Raw genomic sequence first — 16,900 nt, 5'->3', positions numbered from 1 at the left:
TGGACATGCTGACTTGCAAAGTGGATTTTATGCAAGTTAGATTCGATAAACACGGTGAAAGGCTGGATGAGGAGGACGGCAGGACTTCGAACGTAGAGGAGGAGGCAGCTTCAATATCGAGGGATATGAACATGGTGAAGAGGGCCCTCAAAGAGCATGCAGAGAAACAAGATGATCAGGAATCCAGGTCTCAGCAGAACGATGTCAGAATTGTCAGTGTCGCGGAGGCCGTGGACCGGGGGAACATGTAGACTCTGGTGGAGGAGATACCGCGGGAGGTGTTGGGCCCGAAAGGGTTCTCTCTGCTCTGCATCGTGGAGAGGGCCCATAGGATCCCCAGTGGGAGTAAACCAATACCGGGAGCCCCTCCCAGACAGTTGATTGCCCGCTTGTTGAATTTTCGTGATAGAGACACAGCTTTACGTAAAGCTCATGAGAAAGGCCTGGTTACCTATAAGGGGGACACGATACGGTTATTCTCAGATTTCTCAGATAAAGTACAAGCCTCTAGGAACTATAAAGCATGAAAAAGAAAGGGAGTGTCGCTATGCCAAAAAAAGAAAGCTAAAATGGGGGTCATTTAAATCCTGGATCTCCCCTGAATAGCTCTATATACGAGCAATAAATGCTAGATTCAATTATTGGAAAGAAGAAAAATATATATAAATACTTTTAATGCAATGTACAATCGTGAGACATTTTTCACATAACAGACATTTTTTTAAATATATATAGTATAATGTGTATCAAGCATTTAGACAAGTGAACAATCAACAATGAACTAGCAAAAAAGCAACAACACACAATACTTTTTCGTAATTTTTTTAACATAAAAAGCAAATTTGTGCGGGTTGACATACACCGAACTTCGATCTGTTATCTAATCACAGAAGGAAAAGCACTAGGGTCAAGAACCGGTGGAGTCAAAAGAGTAACAATTATGTAAACAAATTAGAATTTGAAAGGCTGAAAAGATATAACCGGAAACCCGGATGAGTTGGGCAGCAAAGTGGTAGGGCTTGGATATGTCTGTCTGTCCTACCAGGGTCTCGGGAAAAATTCTATCCGAGATACACACCCTTTAGTTATGCTGCTCTAATCAAGGAGTCTATCCTTAATATTCCCAGTGTGCGAACCTGAAAAAATAAGATCTGGACAAAAATGGCCTGGGGTTATTGTTCAGATATGTAGTCTGTTTTCAAGATTTAGCCAACGCAGTGGGGGAAACTGTTCCAATGAGGCGAAAGGATGTGTTGGTAGAAAAGAAAAAAATGCCAACACTCCCCTCACGTTCTAGCGTTTCGGCGGAGGCTGGTCCCAAAAGGATAAAGGATCAGTTTTAATGTTCCGCCTTCTTCAGGGCTGATGAGTTCTGCAGGAAGAATGAAGAAAAAGAAGGAATTTTGAGTTTAAAGCTAAAAAGGACAGACTATAGACAGGTGAGGTGAAAATTCCCTATCATGAGTGTCCTAATGACTAAGTATGAAGATTATTTAATAAATTAAAAAAATATTTAAAGTGCAGTCGTGAAGGTTGCACTTGGCATAAAATCCCCACAGTCAAAGAAATAAAATGATAATACAACTATTAGAAAATCACCAAACACTTCCACCTGTGTCTGCCTAAGACAGGGAAGTTGTGGAAAAGAAGTAATGTGATTCTAATCCAGCATGCTCCCAAATAATGGTGCCCCACAAACCAGGAATTCCCTGCTAGTGCCAAACATGTAATAAAATAAACTGAATACCTGGACGGTAGAAAGAAAAAAACATCCAATATAAACGGCGGAGCCATGGAGCTTCCGAGAGGGAGCGTGAACAGCTGCGCTGTCCGGTTCCAGGCGGGTCTGTTTCAGTAAGCCGCAGTCAGCCGCGGGCGAGGCAGCCGTCAGCTGGGAAAAAGCAAGGGGAAAGAAGCAAAAGGTAAGGAAGGGTAAGGGGGGAAGGGTGGGGTGGTGGGGGGGGGAGAAAGGAGGGGGGCAGAGAAAAGAAGGGGGGGAGTGAGTGATTGAAGCGTAGCCACAAGGAGAGTTATGCGCCGGGGTGGACAGCGTCTTACCTGTGAGTCTAGTGTATCGAGTACGCTTCGAAGGTGAAAAGCTAACTCCGAAAGATGCAGTGCGGTGCCTGTCGGTACCGGAAGTCGTGGAACTGAAATGTGAGCACTCAAAAGTGGGTGGGCCCAAGATGGAGGAAAACGTGTCAAGACACGATTGGTAGTAGATGCCGGGCCCCCACAGCTCGGCATGGCTCAAGCAATGAGTCGGCGCAATGCTACCCCAAGTGAAGCCGTAATATGGCTAGATTACCAAGGACACTAATGAGGTGTGTCCGTGGGCGGGATGGCATCATGACCCAGGGCGTATAGCAGCGCAGGGAATCTGCCTGCAGTCCCACACGGGGGGAAGAAGAAAAAGAGGACTGATTCGAACCCCACATGTGGATATCAAATGGTCATAAGATGGTCTGATATTAAATAATTAATTAACCCACAAGGAAAGGACTATACGCAGTGTGCATATAGGTCAAAGGAACAGTCAATGGAAGGCAATGGGCGTGGATAAATAAGGCTAAGTTTAGAATGTGTCTGTTTTTAGAACTGAGGATTATTAAGTTCATTTAAACCATGTTCGTAAGAGTCCAGACGATGGATCCATCTGGCTTCTAGTGTGAGCAGTCTGGTTTGTACGTTGGGACCAGATTCGACCTTTTCTAGTACCCACCACAGGAGGTCATCTGGTGTGTGTCGATGCTCTAGGTAATGTGTCACCAACGGTGAAGTAGTGAGCTTGCAGCGAATCCTAGAACGATGTTCAGATATGCGGGTCCCCACTTTACGTGTGGTCTGACCTACATACCTGAAACCACATGGGCATTGAACACAGTAGACTACCTGGTTGCTCTTACAATTCGTGTGGTGTTTCAAAGTCCATGGTCTCCCATTAATCAGGAAGGGCTTGGTCTTCACTGTGAATTTGCATACTGAGCATGATCCACATGGGAAATGCCCAGTAATTTTGCGTAAATTCCATGGTCCAGTGGTAAGAACATCCCGTGTGTGCATGGAATGCACTAAATGTTCTTTAATATTCCTCCCTCTCTTAGAGGCAAATCTGGGAAGCGGTTCCTCTGGTAACAGTAGCCTCACTATGGGCCAGAATTTTTGAATGGACCTTTTAATTTGAAATGAGTTAGGTCCATGTGTGGTGACACATGTGATCCTGTCTTCAGTTGTTTGTTCTCGTAATGGCTCAGGTGTCACGAGGCTGTCTCGATTGGTGAACCTGGCTCTTTTCTGGGCATTAGATACCAGTTTTTTGGGATATCCTCTCTGATGAAGTCTTTCCGTCAGTTGACCCGAGTGTGTGTAATAATCTAGTAACGAAGTACAGTTCCTTCTAATGCGAAGGAACTGTCCATATGGTAAATTCTGTGGGAGGTGTTGGGCCCGAAAGGGTTCTCTCCGCTCTGCATCGTGGAGAGGGCCCATAGGATCCCCAGTGGGAGTAAACCAATACCGGGAGCCCCTCCCAGACAGTTGATTGCCCGCTTGTTGAATTTTCGTGATAGAGACACAGCTTTACGTAAAGCTCATGAGAAAGGCCTGGTTACCTATAAGGGGGACACGATACGGTTATTCTCAGATTTCTCAGATAAAGTACAAGCCTCTAGGAAGACATTTATCGCCGCCAAGAAAAGAATGCGGGATAGAGGCCTCAAATACGCCATGCTGTTCTCTGCTAAACTGAGGGTTGAACACAAAGGGAAAACCCACTTCTTCCACTTCCTGGAGGAGGCCTCCTGCTTCCTTGAAACAATACCGAGGTCCCCGCGTCAACGAGAGAACAACGAATGAAGACTGCCGCTGAGAACTGAGATATGAAGGTAGCACGCCACCCGCTGCTCTGTACTGCGGGAACCACCCCATCCTGGGGTGCAGATGAGGGTCAGTCCTCTAGCCGCCTCATGAGCGGAAGCACCGTTCATGGTTTTTTGGGGAATAATGATGTTGGAAAGTTGGGGTGTCCAACGGGATGGGTGTGTAGATCTGAGGTTGGAATGCAGGGGAGGGAGTGTTACTGCCACTGACGAATTGGGGTTGTCGGTAGGGGGGCATATTGACACGGTCAGCACAATTCTTGATTACAAGGTGAGAATGCTGTCACATATCATTAAACACATATTGGCCAAGTCGGGGCTGCAGGGCATACCATGGTGGAAGTGGGGGATGCAGATTTACTATGGCGTCACTTAAGTTTATAACTTGGAATGTGCGGGGACTTAACTGCCCCTCCAAAAACCGGAAAGTTCTACAATATATGAAACGCCATCAGGTAGATGTTGCCTTCCTTCAGGAGACACATCTGACGGCCGGATCTAAGTCCAAGTTTGGGAAAAACTGGGGTTGCCATAGATATTTCTCCTTGTTCTCGTCATACGCGAGAGGTGTGTGTATGCCGATACATAGATCTGTGGGTTTCCGATTAACTAAAGTTTTAAAAAAGCAAGCAGGCAGGGTTCTGGTGGTTCAAGGGATCATCCATGGGTGATTATACACATTGATTAGCTACTACTACCCCAATCAGGTCTCTACCAAGTCCCTGGAATGGCTTGAGAGACAACTTGGGGCCATACCCGAAGGGAAAATAATCTGGGCTGGGGACTTTAACGTTGTAATTGACCCTGCTAAGGATAGTACGAAGGGGAATCTACACCCAAACATGAAAGGCTCTAATAAACTTTGGGGAATGCTTACAGTCTGCGAGGTGGGGGATGTCTGGAGGATTAGGAACTCTGACTCACGCCAGTACACCCATCACTCTGCTTCCCACAATTCAGCGTCGGGAATAGATTTTTTTTCTTATATCTCAAGTGCTCCTAGGCCACTCCATCAGTGTGGATATTCTAGCCCGGACACTGTCGGATCACGCACCGTTTTGCTTACCGTGGGGATAGCCGGCCACAGTGGTTATAGGGCCCCCTGGAGTTTAAGAGTGAGGGGCTCAAAGACACGGTTTTCCGCAATGGGCTGACAACAGCCATAAACTCCTATTTCGAGAATAATGTGGGGTCGGTGGACTCGTTGGGGACCCTTTGGGAAGGTTTCAAATGCGTGATTCAGGGAGAATGTATAGCAAAAGAATCCAGGATTATGAGGCAAATCAGGAAAGAACTTGCCACTAAAGAGGAAACCATTCGCTCCTTCCAGGAAGCTGCCCCTAAACCTAACCTGGCCCAACGTGCGGGTTTGATGGAGCATATTCAAGAGTTTCACTCCTTGGCACAGAGGGAAATAAAGTTCCTGTGGGACAGGGCAGCACCACGACAGTATGGTGAGTGCCAGGCATCTGGCCGCACTTTGGCGAGGGCCGCTAAGCTAGAAAGCCAAGGGAACAGAATAAATGCGATCACCGATTTCAACAGTGTCGATCAGTTTGAGGATTTGTAAATAACCTATGAATTCCACAAATTTTATACAGACCTGTATTCCTCCCATCCCATGCCCCTCAGGTGGCCATTGAATCATACCTAGACCAGATAGGGCTTTATTGGTGTTCAGAAGAACAGAGAGAGTGGCCGAATCGGCCGATAACACTGTCTGAGATCATAGATGCAATGAAGACTCTCCCGTCGGGTAAATCCCCTGGGCCGGATGGCTTTACTGCCGAATTCTATAAATATTAAGCTAAGAAGTTAGCACCCTACTTGTTGAAAGTTTACCAGCAGGCCGTAGAGACGGGACAGCTCCCCGATTCCCTCCGGGAGGCAATGGTAGTGCTACTATTGAAACCCGGGAAACCCAGCACAGAGTGTTCATCATATCGACCCATTTCGCTTATCAATCTTGATAATAACATCTTAGCCAAGGTCCTGGCGACCAGGCTGTCACCGCTTATGTCCCTGTTGGTCCGGGCAGATCAGGCCAGCTTTATCCCGGGCAGGTCAACATCCTATGGCCTGAGGAGGATGTTCAGCCTGATTGCGGCAATACCTAAAGATGAACCTGTGGTGGCGGCTTTATTGGACGCCACCAAGGCGTTTGACTCGATCGAGTGGCCGCTCTTGTTCTCAGTCCTGCGCCACATGGGCCTAGGAGAACTGTTCATATCCCTGGTGTCTCTACTATATAAGAATCCGGATGCCAGAGTACGGGTGAATGGTCAGGCAACTGATCCGATGAACCTACAGCGGGGAACTCGTCAGGGCTGCCTGTTATCTCCTCTCCTTTTCACTCTGGTGATAGAACCGCTGGCAGAAAGGATTCGAGAGCTGCATTAACACAGAGGGGTCCTGCTGTATAACCATAAAGTGGTGACCTCCCTGCACGCAGACGACATGGTTCTGTTTGTGCGGGATCCCATTGTTAATCTGGACCCCCTCATGCGGGAAGTTCAACAACATGGTGAGGTGTTGGGCCTGAAGGTGAACGCCAGCAAGTCAGTCATATTTCCCCTTACGGAAGTGGTGAGACACTTCCAAGATAATTGGGGCTTTCAATGGGATCTACACCAAACAAACTACCTGGGGGTGGTTGTCGCTAGAGACGAGGAGAGAGTATATCGTTGCAACTATATCAGAACATTAGAGGTGGCCAAAGTGGCCCTGTCCTGGTGTTATAACCTTCCGCTTAACCTCTATGGAAGGGTATCGGTGGTCAAGATGACCATACTTCCCAAATTCCTGCACATTTTTCTGAACACTTCAGAAGCGGTTCCTAAGAGCTATTTTAAGGAACTCAAATCAGTCATAACACTGTATATATGGGCTGGTAAACAAGCAAGGATATCCTGAGATAGGCTTACAGCTCGTGTAGACATGGGCAGCCTGGGGCTTCCGGAATTTGAATCATATTACTGGGTGGCACAGGCCAGCTTCTTGCAATACTGGTATGCAACGGATAGGGACAGGAGACACGTAGAGGTGGAAAGGGCATTGGCAGCCCCGACACTGCCCAGATCCATAATTCTAACAGCTACTAGCAGGCCACGCAGACCTGAACACATGGTGGATCTGACGTGTAAGGCATGGTCCCTTTTGGAACAAAAGGGCGGGGAGGACATACTTTATTCACCCGAACTCCCCACCACATATATACCGCACTTCCCCCTGTCAAGTGAGATGAGATACGTGGCACTATGGGAAGACTGGGGTTGGCGAAGCTTGGTCAGTTGTTCCCTGAAGGCACGTTCATAACGTTGGCGGAGCTCAAAGAAAAAGGGGAAGTATCAGCACTGGATATTTTTCAGTACTACAGATCGAGGGCCGCCCTGCAGCGTATGCTCCCTACCTTCCCTGCATAACCCCAGACCACAAAGTAACTCGATGATGCGATACGGGGGACCATGGGACGCAGGATCGTATCCACACTGTACGCTGAGGTGATTTCTAAGAGGTCCATAAGTCCCTCAGTGCCAAGTCATCTTGGGAACGCTCATTGGGAAGAGAGATATCGGATGAAACATGGGAGTACTGCTGTAGGATGACTCAGAAAGGGGCTGTTTGTACTTGGTTCAAATAGATTCATTTCAAATACTTACATCAACATTACTATACCCCGGCTCAACTAAAGGGATTTTACCCACAAGCCCCGGGGAAATGTAAAAGGTGTGGGTGTGACGAGGCAGATTTCTTACACGTGGCATGGGAGTGTAATGTAAATAGAAGGTTTTAGGAGCAGGTCTTCGAAGTGTTGAGCAGGGTCACTGGTCTTGAGCTGGTGCCTGATCCGGTCTTGGGTTTACTGGGCTACACTAAATCAATACCTAGAGGTGCCAGGAAATTGGTGGGCTTGTTTTTAATACTAGCCAAGTGCAGGGTTGCAATGGTTTGGGGAGGGGCGCGGCCACCTTTAATTGAACAATGGTCTGGGGATATCCTGTAATGTAACAATATGGAATCAAGATGGGGTAGTATGCAGGGCAGCTGATGGGGAGACAGACAGATGTGGGACTTGTACACGCAATAATTGTTGAATTTACAGGATGACGACGGTGGCGAGATTCAACTCCCTCAAGGGAATACTTCAACGATCCCACAAGGAGATTAACAATTGCTGTAGTGTCGGTACCTTCTCATGAAGTGTGGGCTACCAACTGATAGAGACTACACTGACGAAATACAGGGACTCCTAAATGAATGAACGAATGCCCGCAGAAGTACTGGTGCGGAGTCCGACGCCGGGAATGTTAATACTAGCTTTTACATTAGAGACAATCCTGTAATATGCGTAGTGGTCACTTGGCTGATGTGCTTGGCTGTGTCACGGCGGGTGGGGGGCAAGGGGGTTGTTATGCAGTTAATGTTGTCTAACATGTCAAAACATCAATAAAGAGATATTTAAAAAAATTAAAATAGGCGATAACTGTGGCAATTGAAGTCAAGGACAACAGATTGTATTTCGCCGGGAGCATCAAATGCGGCATAACTTCTTTACATACTAGGCGGAAGCCCACCTTATAATGTGCAACTTCCTTGCAAACAAAATCCCTGATGACACACTTCTATTCCGACTTTGCCCTCAACTATTAGTGTTGTCCCCAACTCCGTACTGTGCTTTTTGGGCATCCCAGGCCCCAGCACGTAGTCTAATGTGCTTTACCCTAACAACTTCACCAATGACGTGACAAAAACTAGCAGTAGAAGTGCCCCACCATAAAAGCACGAATACTATCCTCCATCCATTATCTCTGGTGGTGGAATTCCCATGCGTATGTCATCCGGACAAGGCCAAATACTCTTAATTCTATAAGCATCTGGTGAATACCGAGTCACCTCTCGGCAGCAGCAAAATATGCCACCGAAAAGCAGCTGTGTTCTCGGACACCCGGACAGATTTCTGCTAAACAGACACCCTTAAGCCATGTTAGCTCTCTCCTTGATGCTCACCTGTTAACCCCAAGCACTGCAATGGCTAGTCATATCTGGGACTTCCTTACACTCCTACCCTTTAAGGAGGGTGGGTGAATGCGTCCAAAAGGGGAACCCGCACATAGCCAAAACTCCTAGACTCTAATGGCCCATACCTTCAGGGCCTCCCTCACCCTTTCACCTTATAACTGTACTTCAGTAATTAACCAGGGTGGGTGGGTGGACCCAGGCCCAACAGGACAACCCGCTACTGAGCCGGACCAACACATCAAGGGAAACCAGAGGCTGGCACTGCTATGCCACCCGCCGAAAGAGCTGATGCTGATGGCTCACCCGCCCAGCACGTAAATGTTTTGAATCTGGAACGGGAGTGAGAAATGGGGGAGGGAGTTCGAGGCTCATAAGGCCTGACCGGCTGAGGCTGTGTCTAATACACTGCATGAGCAGGGTCCACATGGGATCCCTGACCCTCAACCCCACTCACCTATCGGCTCCTCCGGCTCCGTTGGTCACAAAGCTCAGGCCTGCTAGAGGGCGGGTGACCCCGACAATGTTCATCTGCAGTATGGAGGGAGGCGAAGCGGCTCCACAAAACGCGGCCATCCTTGCATCTCGGAGACCACACAACAGAAAAGAGGCTCCTTCAGGGGTGGGTCACCTTTAAATACTTGGAGAGGAGGAATCAAGCCCTCTGGCTGCCCTCTTCTCTTCCAGCAGCAGACATCCCCATCTGATTTCCGGGCCTTAGTTCTTTGTCATGGGCCTCTGCCCTTTCTTTTGTTTAGCCTCAAGGGCCACAGCCCTGGTTAAGCCGATGCCTCCTCCAGGGTCAGCTCTGCCTTCCACGTCGTCACTGCCAAAACCTTCCTAGACAGCACCGTATTAGACAGGCTGACCTTGGCGCGCACCACATTAATCAAATGCACATGATACTGGCGGAAGTGTGATACAACAGCATTTCGTTACGTCGCTGTTATTGAATGCAGAGAAGAAGTACTGGGAAGCATTGGGAGCCTCGTGAGCGATCACGAAAGCCTTTTAGTGATGAAATGTCTGTGCTACTGCCTATCTTCACGCTGCTAGTGTTAGCTGACGACCATGAGCACCGCATAGCGAAGTACCCGGAAGCACATTGCCAAACCTGGCATTCAAATACATATTTTTGTTTTGTCTAAAAGCAAGTTTAACTGGCTGATATATACTATTTTATTTATTTATTTTGGCATTTGTAGAGCGCACGGAACCCGGGGGCATCTGGACGCTGGCTTACATGAGGGCAGTGGTTGCACTTGGTTACAGCAAGGTTACAGACAAAGGTAGTACATTAGTTGCAGGTAATGGATACAATGGTTATAATCATAGGTGATATTTACATGTTATCTAGAACTAGGTTTCTGAGTAGGGTGGTGGTGCCTTGAGTTGTCGGGTTAGGCAGGTTCATTTAATTTTGGGGATCTTGTGAAAAGAGCCAGGTTTTGAGGCCTTTGCGGAAGGACCCGAAGGATTCGCACGATCTTAGGACTAGAGGGAGGGCATTGCAGAGTTTGGCCTTGATCACTGGGAACTGCTCCCCCCTGCTTTCTGGTACCTTTATCTTGAAATGTACTTTTATTAGGCAAACAGTGAAGCTTATCGACTACCTGGAAGCGCATTGCCAAACATTGCATATACTTTTTCATCATCACAGACAATGAACAAAAATCAAGGCGATAATGTTCAAGGTGCTAAATATACTCCATCATAGGTCTGCAACGCATTTGTTAACTGTTTTTAAACTTTGCAAGCACAATGAAATCCAACATTGCAATTCATCTCGTAATCACAGACATCAGTTTCCTTTGACCATTTAGAAACTTGGCAAGAGTCATGGGGCCTCATTACGGCCCTGGCGCTAATGGGTTAACGGCACCGTAAAAGGCTGCGGCGCCGTTAACCCATTAGCGCCTGATTACGAGGTCCCTTTGTGGGACCCGACCTTAATGGCTGGTCTACACCAGCCGTTAAAGTAGGGACCCGCAAAGGGACCTTGGTGCTAGTACCGTACTTAGCGCCTTCCCCATTCCCATAAAGCCCTATGTGCGAAAATGGGAATGGAGAAGGGCCATGGTTCAATGGGGAATTACCGCCCCGCCAACCTTGGAATGGGGTGGTAATTCCCCATTGAACCATGGCGGACCCGTTACAACACCGGCACCAACCAAGGTGCTAATAGTGCCATGGTTTAGCGCCGGTGTTGTAATGAGGGCCACGAAATTCAACCTTGCCATCAATCTCGTAAACGTAGCATTGTTAAAGCAATAGGCTCGGATTTGGGATTTTATTACTCGAAAGCAGTAAAGTGACGCTGCAACTGAAAGCATTTGCTCATGTCCACATCATCGGCCTCAGAGGTGCTGAATGGCGGTCACCCAATACCATAACCATGCATGCTACAACCCACAGAACACCAAACAACCCGGGCATCAGAGTCTGTTTTGCATTCACTCCCTCCAGTCGTGCTATTAGCAAATTAAACCAAGTAGGTGGGAGCAGCCACTGGGGATGTATGCACATAAAAGATAAGTTAACAAGGGTAGCCGGTTGTAGCGGGGCCACCCATCCAGCGCGCAGATTATGCTTATGCTGGCCAGGAAATGAGGGAGGGAGGTTGAGGCTCACAAGGCCTGGCCACCAAGGCAGTTTTTTAGTACTGCATGCACAGGTACCACCAAGGATCCCTGACCCTCAACCCTACTCACCTTAACTTGATCCGGTCTGTCAATGGCATGTACCCAAACAAAACATAGGCTGCTAAAGACACTGAGTTTCATTTTGCTCCCTCGATAAAGGGGAGTTCAAGATGACTGTCCCTTTTCGCCTATGATGTCCCCCACCCCCTTGTAGGAAGGGCAGGAGCTTATGTGAGCCATTGTAGAGAAAGAGAGGGGACTTGCATCTGGGTTCACCACTAAGGTACCCATCCCCTATTGTTCACATTGCAGGTGGACAGGGATTCTAACCAAATGGGTGCTTTAACTATCTCATCTTTTAAACTCTTGAATTCTAGCTCACACTCTTTTGACCGAACAAATGATACTCCTTTTCTGTTGAGCCTGCTCATTGTCCTAGTCTTACTTGCCAAATATTTTATGAACTTAGCATAATATTCAATCAAACCTAAACTTCCATTTTGTTCTTAGTTGGAACCATCTCTTTTATGGTTCTGGCCGTGCTCTCTTTTGGTCTCACCCCTTCCTATGAAAGGTTGTATCCCACGTAATCAACATCATGTTTTCTGAATTTGCACTTTTCGAATGTCAACATTAGACCTGCATCTCCTTTTTTCTCATACACTTCACTGAGACGTGTGTTATGCTCATTTCATCACATCCCCGGACTAGTATGTCATATTGATAGTACTGAACTCCTCTAACATCCCCCAATGTTCCATACATCACTTTCTGAAACACACTCCCAGCTGGTATGAACCCAAACGGCATCCTCACACATCTAAACATACCAACATGCGTTATAAATGTGGTCAACTCTGCTGGCTCTGGAAAGCCTAACTTGATGATTTGCTGACCTAAGGTGAAAAGGTGAAAAAGCAAAAAAAGAAAAAAAAACTTCACCCTGATAGTTCAGTTATAAACTCATCTATCTTAGGAAGAGCAAACCTTTGCACTACAACAATGTAATTGAATGTTCTCAAGTCAATACAAATCCTCACTATTCCATTGGTCTTCCTCAACACTAAAATAGGACTCACCCACTCAGATGCATCTGTTCTCTCAATTACTCATTCTTCCAACATCCTCTTTAATTGTACCTCAGCATGCTACCTGAGTGCTAGTGGTGCAGTTCTTAACTTAGCCACCTTCAGAATTGATCCTGTCCTCAACTTAATTCTATGAATAAACCCCTTCAAACGTCCTATCTTATTTTCAAACAGTCTTGCAACCCAGGTTTGGACTTCTTCTCCTCAAACTGCAGCAATGGGCCTCATTCCAAGTTGAGCGGTAAGGGATACCAGGCACCGGTAAGGAGACTGGTGCTGGTAATCCCTTACTGCCCTATTACAAGGTCCATTGGCGGGGACTGTAAGGAACGTGTGGTCAGACCACACGTCCCTTACGGGTCCCGCTAAGGGACCAGGGCGCTAATAAAGGGCTTGCAAGTCACAAGCCCGTTATTAGCGCTCTCCGCATTCCCATTGATCCCTATGGGGGCTCAAATGGGAATGGGAATGGCATGTTCAATGGAGACTTACTGATCCCTCCAGGGTCCGACTACACCAGTAAGTCCCCATTGAACTAGACCGGTGCCGGACCCGTTATTGGTGGCAGTCATGGCGCAAATAGCGCCATGACTACCACCAATCTCGGAATGAGGCCCCATCTCTCCCACAGTTCCTGTATAAACCTACTTTTGGGTATTGGGATCAAGCTTTCTTCCAAAAGCCGCTTGACACCCTCATGACAGCAATTTTCACAAACACTCTCACAACAGTGATTTTTGCTTCAAACTCTATTTTCCCTTGCATCATTCCTATTTTTCCAATTGGCTTCTCCCCGTACGCATTGGATTTCCCATTAACTTATTACAAAACACAGCCTTCCAATTTTGTTTCCCATGTCTCTCTGCCCACCAAGGTGTAGTCTGCACCACTTTCATTCAGCATGGCGACTTCAACTCTATTCACCTTTAGCATTGTTTTTGGCATTTTTTATCTTAACTCCCATCACTGCATTTACCAAGTTCGCAACTTCCAGTCCTTCATATAATGCATCATCACTATCTTCCTGACCAACATTTTCACTCACACTACCTCTTTGAGTGAACTTCAATCTGCAACACTTCACCAAATGTCCCCTCTTGCCAGACAAACTACACTCCACATGTACAGCTGTACATTCTTTGTCCATGACCAGGTGTTTGCGCTACCTCTTCTGACACATCCTTCACTTTGGCAACTGGCATTAATATGACGCACTCCATATATATCCCTTTTGGTGACTAGACTCAGAGACGTATTTCCAGTTAGGCCATCTAGGCCCATGCCTGGGGTGGCAGATTTTCAAAGGGTGGCATGTTTCCATACATTTTATTAATGGCATTGACAAATAAACGTGAAAAAGATTGTCCCACCAAGCCCATCAAAAACGTAATAACATCCTCTTGAGTCAGAAATTAGGCAAAATGAAAGCGTAAACCTTTTACATGTGGTTGTTACACCTGATTTACCACTGCAGGAAATTGGAAAAAGGTCCCTATTATTGGAGTGGCTTTTTTCGCAGGACTTTCAGATATGGTACAGTGAGATTAAATAATTAGCTCAGGATCACACTATTTGTCAAAGCAGTGAAGCTAGGATTTAAAACCACTGTGCATTTTGGCACCTGACCACTTACCTCTCAAGCTTGAATTGATACACATATTTAGGTGTTAGCTCTTCTATAGAGTTTACTTGCAAAGTACACATATTAGATAGTAGTGCAATCTGACAATATATAACGCCTTAGAGAAATGTGTTAAACCAACAGAGTACCCATTATAGCTTTATTTTCCATGTCCAGAATGCAAAATAATGCAAATATGAAAAATCTCTTCCCTATCTTTTTGGCTTTTCAATACATAAAAGGCATAGGGCCTCATTTCAACCCTGGCGTTGGACCATGGTGCTATTAGCACCATGGTCCATGCCGGATTCTGCAATGGTGGATGGCGGATTTACCGTCCCAGTCCAAGGTTGGCGGGGCAGTAAATCCCCATTCACCATGGCCCCTTCCCCATTCCCATTTTTGGGCCATAGGGCTGAATGGGAATGGGGAAGGCGCTAATTACGGCACCGTAAATTACGGTGCCGTAATTAGCACCAAGGTCCCTTAGCGGGATGGACTTTAACGCCTGCAAAAAGCAGGCGTTAAAGTGGGAATCTGGCGTTAAGGGTTTAACGGCGCCACAGCCTTTTACGGCGCCGTTAACCCCTTAACGCCATCGTTGTAATGAGGACCATAGTGTTATAGGAACACCTGACAAAAGTTATGCTTTTGTACAAACGTCCAGCTATTTATTATGCATCATATATCCCAACATTATTAATTCCATTTGGTGGCAAAGTACATTCCTGGTGTTAACTTTGCATTGTGGGACTTGCAGTCCTGAGTTTATAATGGGGAAATATCAGACTACAAGCCCCACAATGCAAAGTTAAAACCACTCGACTGGCATCTCCCAAAGGGAATGGATGATGCAAGAATGATGTCTGGTGTTGTGCACATATACACATAAATGCAAGCCATTTCTTTTTTGTATGTCGAACTAACGCACATACAGGACATAGATGAAGCCTTAACAGGGAGTTTTATTTGGTGCTCACTCGCATTGTCTTGAAAGAAGGCACAATTCTGGAAAGAAACTGGAACTGTGTGTGTATACAAACTTGGGGAGCTTTTCTGATCACACTCTTGAACCTTCGTGACTTTTTTCAGAAATATATATATCTTAAATGTGCCGCAATGGTGTGTGCAGGAAACGAGGACCTAGAGTTCCCCCACTTCGTTTGTCAAAATTGAGAAAAAAGTTCTGCACACATCTATTACTGCGCCACTTGAAATAATAATCAAGAATCATATAAGTTTGCTTCTTCTTGCATTATTCTGCATGTTTTTTTATTATTCTTTTTTATATATATATAGCCCATGTTGATGACACGTGTTTCGGCACTCTTAGTGTACCTTTTTCAAATCTGGGCAATATATTCTCCACAGGTTACTGTCCCAGTTAAACAAAAATATATGAACATCATTTTCATAATTATTATAAAAGAGTGCAAAAGAAAACATATTTTTCAAAGGGATGGTTCCCAACAATGATCATAATGCAAAGTAAAACATGTTTAGCATCACAAATTTCCATCATATAAATTAAAATGATCACATACCATTATGACGACCAGTTGTACGGTTGAAACATTCGTAATGGTAAGTATTTTCAGAGAGAGAAAAAAGGGTATGAAAAAACAAAGAAATAAGAAGAGAAAAAAACAACATAAAAAAGGGGGTTAGCGCCATTTTCCTTCAAAAGTTCCATTTGTCTGCTAATGTGATTAAATGTAAATATTCTCAAAATAAAGCTTACCTATCTCTTGGTGTTCAACAACTCTCTAATAACATATTTTCCGCATATGAAAGTCAGAGTCTCATCAGACTCTTAGACGATGTTCATACTTGTAAAGATAAGAAGATGTAATTTGGGTAATGGGTTAGTTTCTCCTTTTTACACTCCCGAAATGTCATTAAGTCGTTTCAGGAGTTAAAACTATGTGACACTTGCATTTGCTTAATTTAAAAATTCCAAATTTATTCCAAACTTTAAAAAATTTCCCGGTCCTTAATTTCATTTGTATTTAATTTTGTCCTGCATGCTGCATTGTGTTAAAGCAATTAGGCTCCTATCAAAGTTTGTCACATCGAAGATTCAGCGGCCGGTTCAGACCGCCTCTTCACTATACATATGTTACATTCGACTCTCTTGCAGCAGGTCTGTGCGCGTGTAGTTATGTGTGCCAAGATAACTGTGGCTTGCTACGACCGCCTGGTCTTAAATGCGGATCTTAAAACGATTGGGAATAGGAATGGGTGGTCTTCCACAACGTTAGGGCTTACCTGCAAAATCACAGTTCCAGCATCACGCGTTGCATCCTACTAGGAGTTCACTACGTTTGTGGTTTAGAGTATGTATACTGTTGCCACGGCAACCCGTTAGTCCTACTTTAGTTTCAGCTTCCCCTGCCGTCGGCCATAGGTTGGGATAATTTTGCTCTATTGATCTATGGTACGTTGTTTTGAGCGAAATGTTTCGCAATTCCTATTATATTTGGAAAAATTCAGAATTTTGTCAACATTGGTGCCGCGATTCTGTCATCAAGTTCTAAATAGAAAAGGTACCTCTTCTGCTCAAGTGGAAATAAAGATCAACCCCATATCTACACAACGGAGTCACGTGCATCTATTTTACCAAAGCATAATGGGAACTGTAGTTCCTGATGCATT

The sequence above is a fragment of the Ambystoma mexicanum genome, chromosome 2q (assembly GCF_040938575.1).
Source record: "Ambystoma mexicanum isolate Mex_15411 chromosome 2q, UKY_AmexF1_1, whole genome shotgun sequence".
Taxonomy (NCBI): Eukaryota; Metazoa; Chordata; class Amphibia; order Caudata; family Ambystomatidae; genus Ambystoma; species Ambystoma mexicanum.
Note: the sequence above shows the minus strand (reverse complement) of the source record.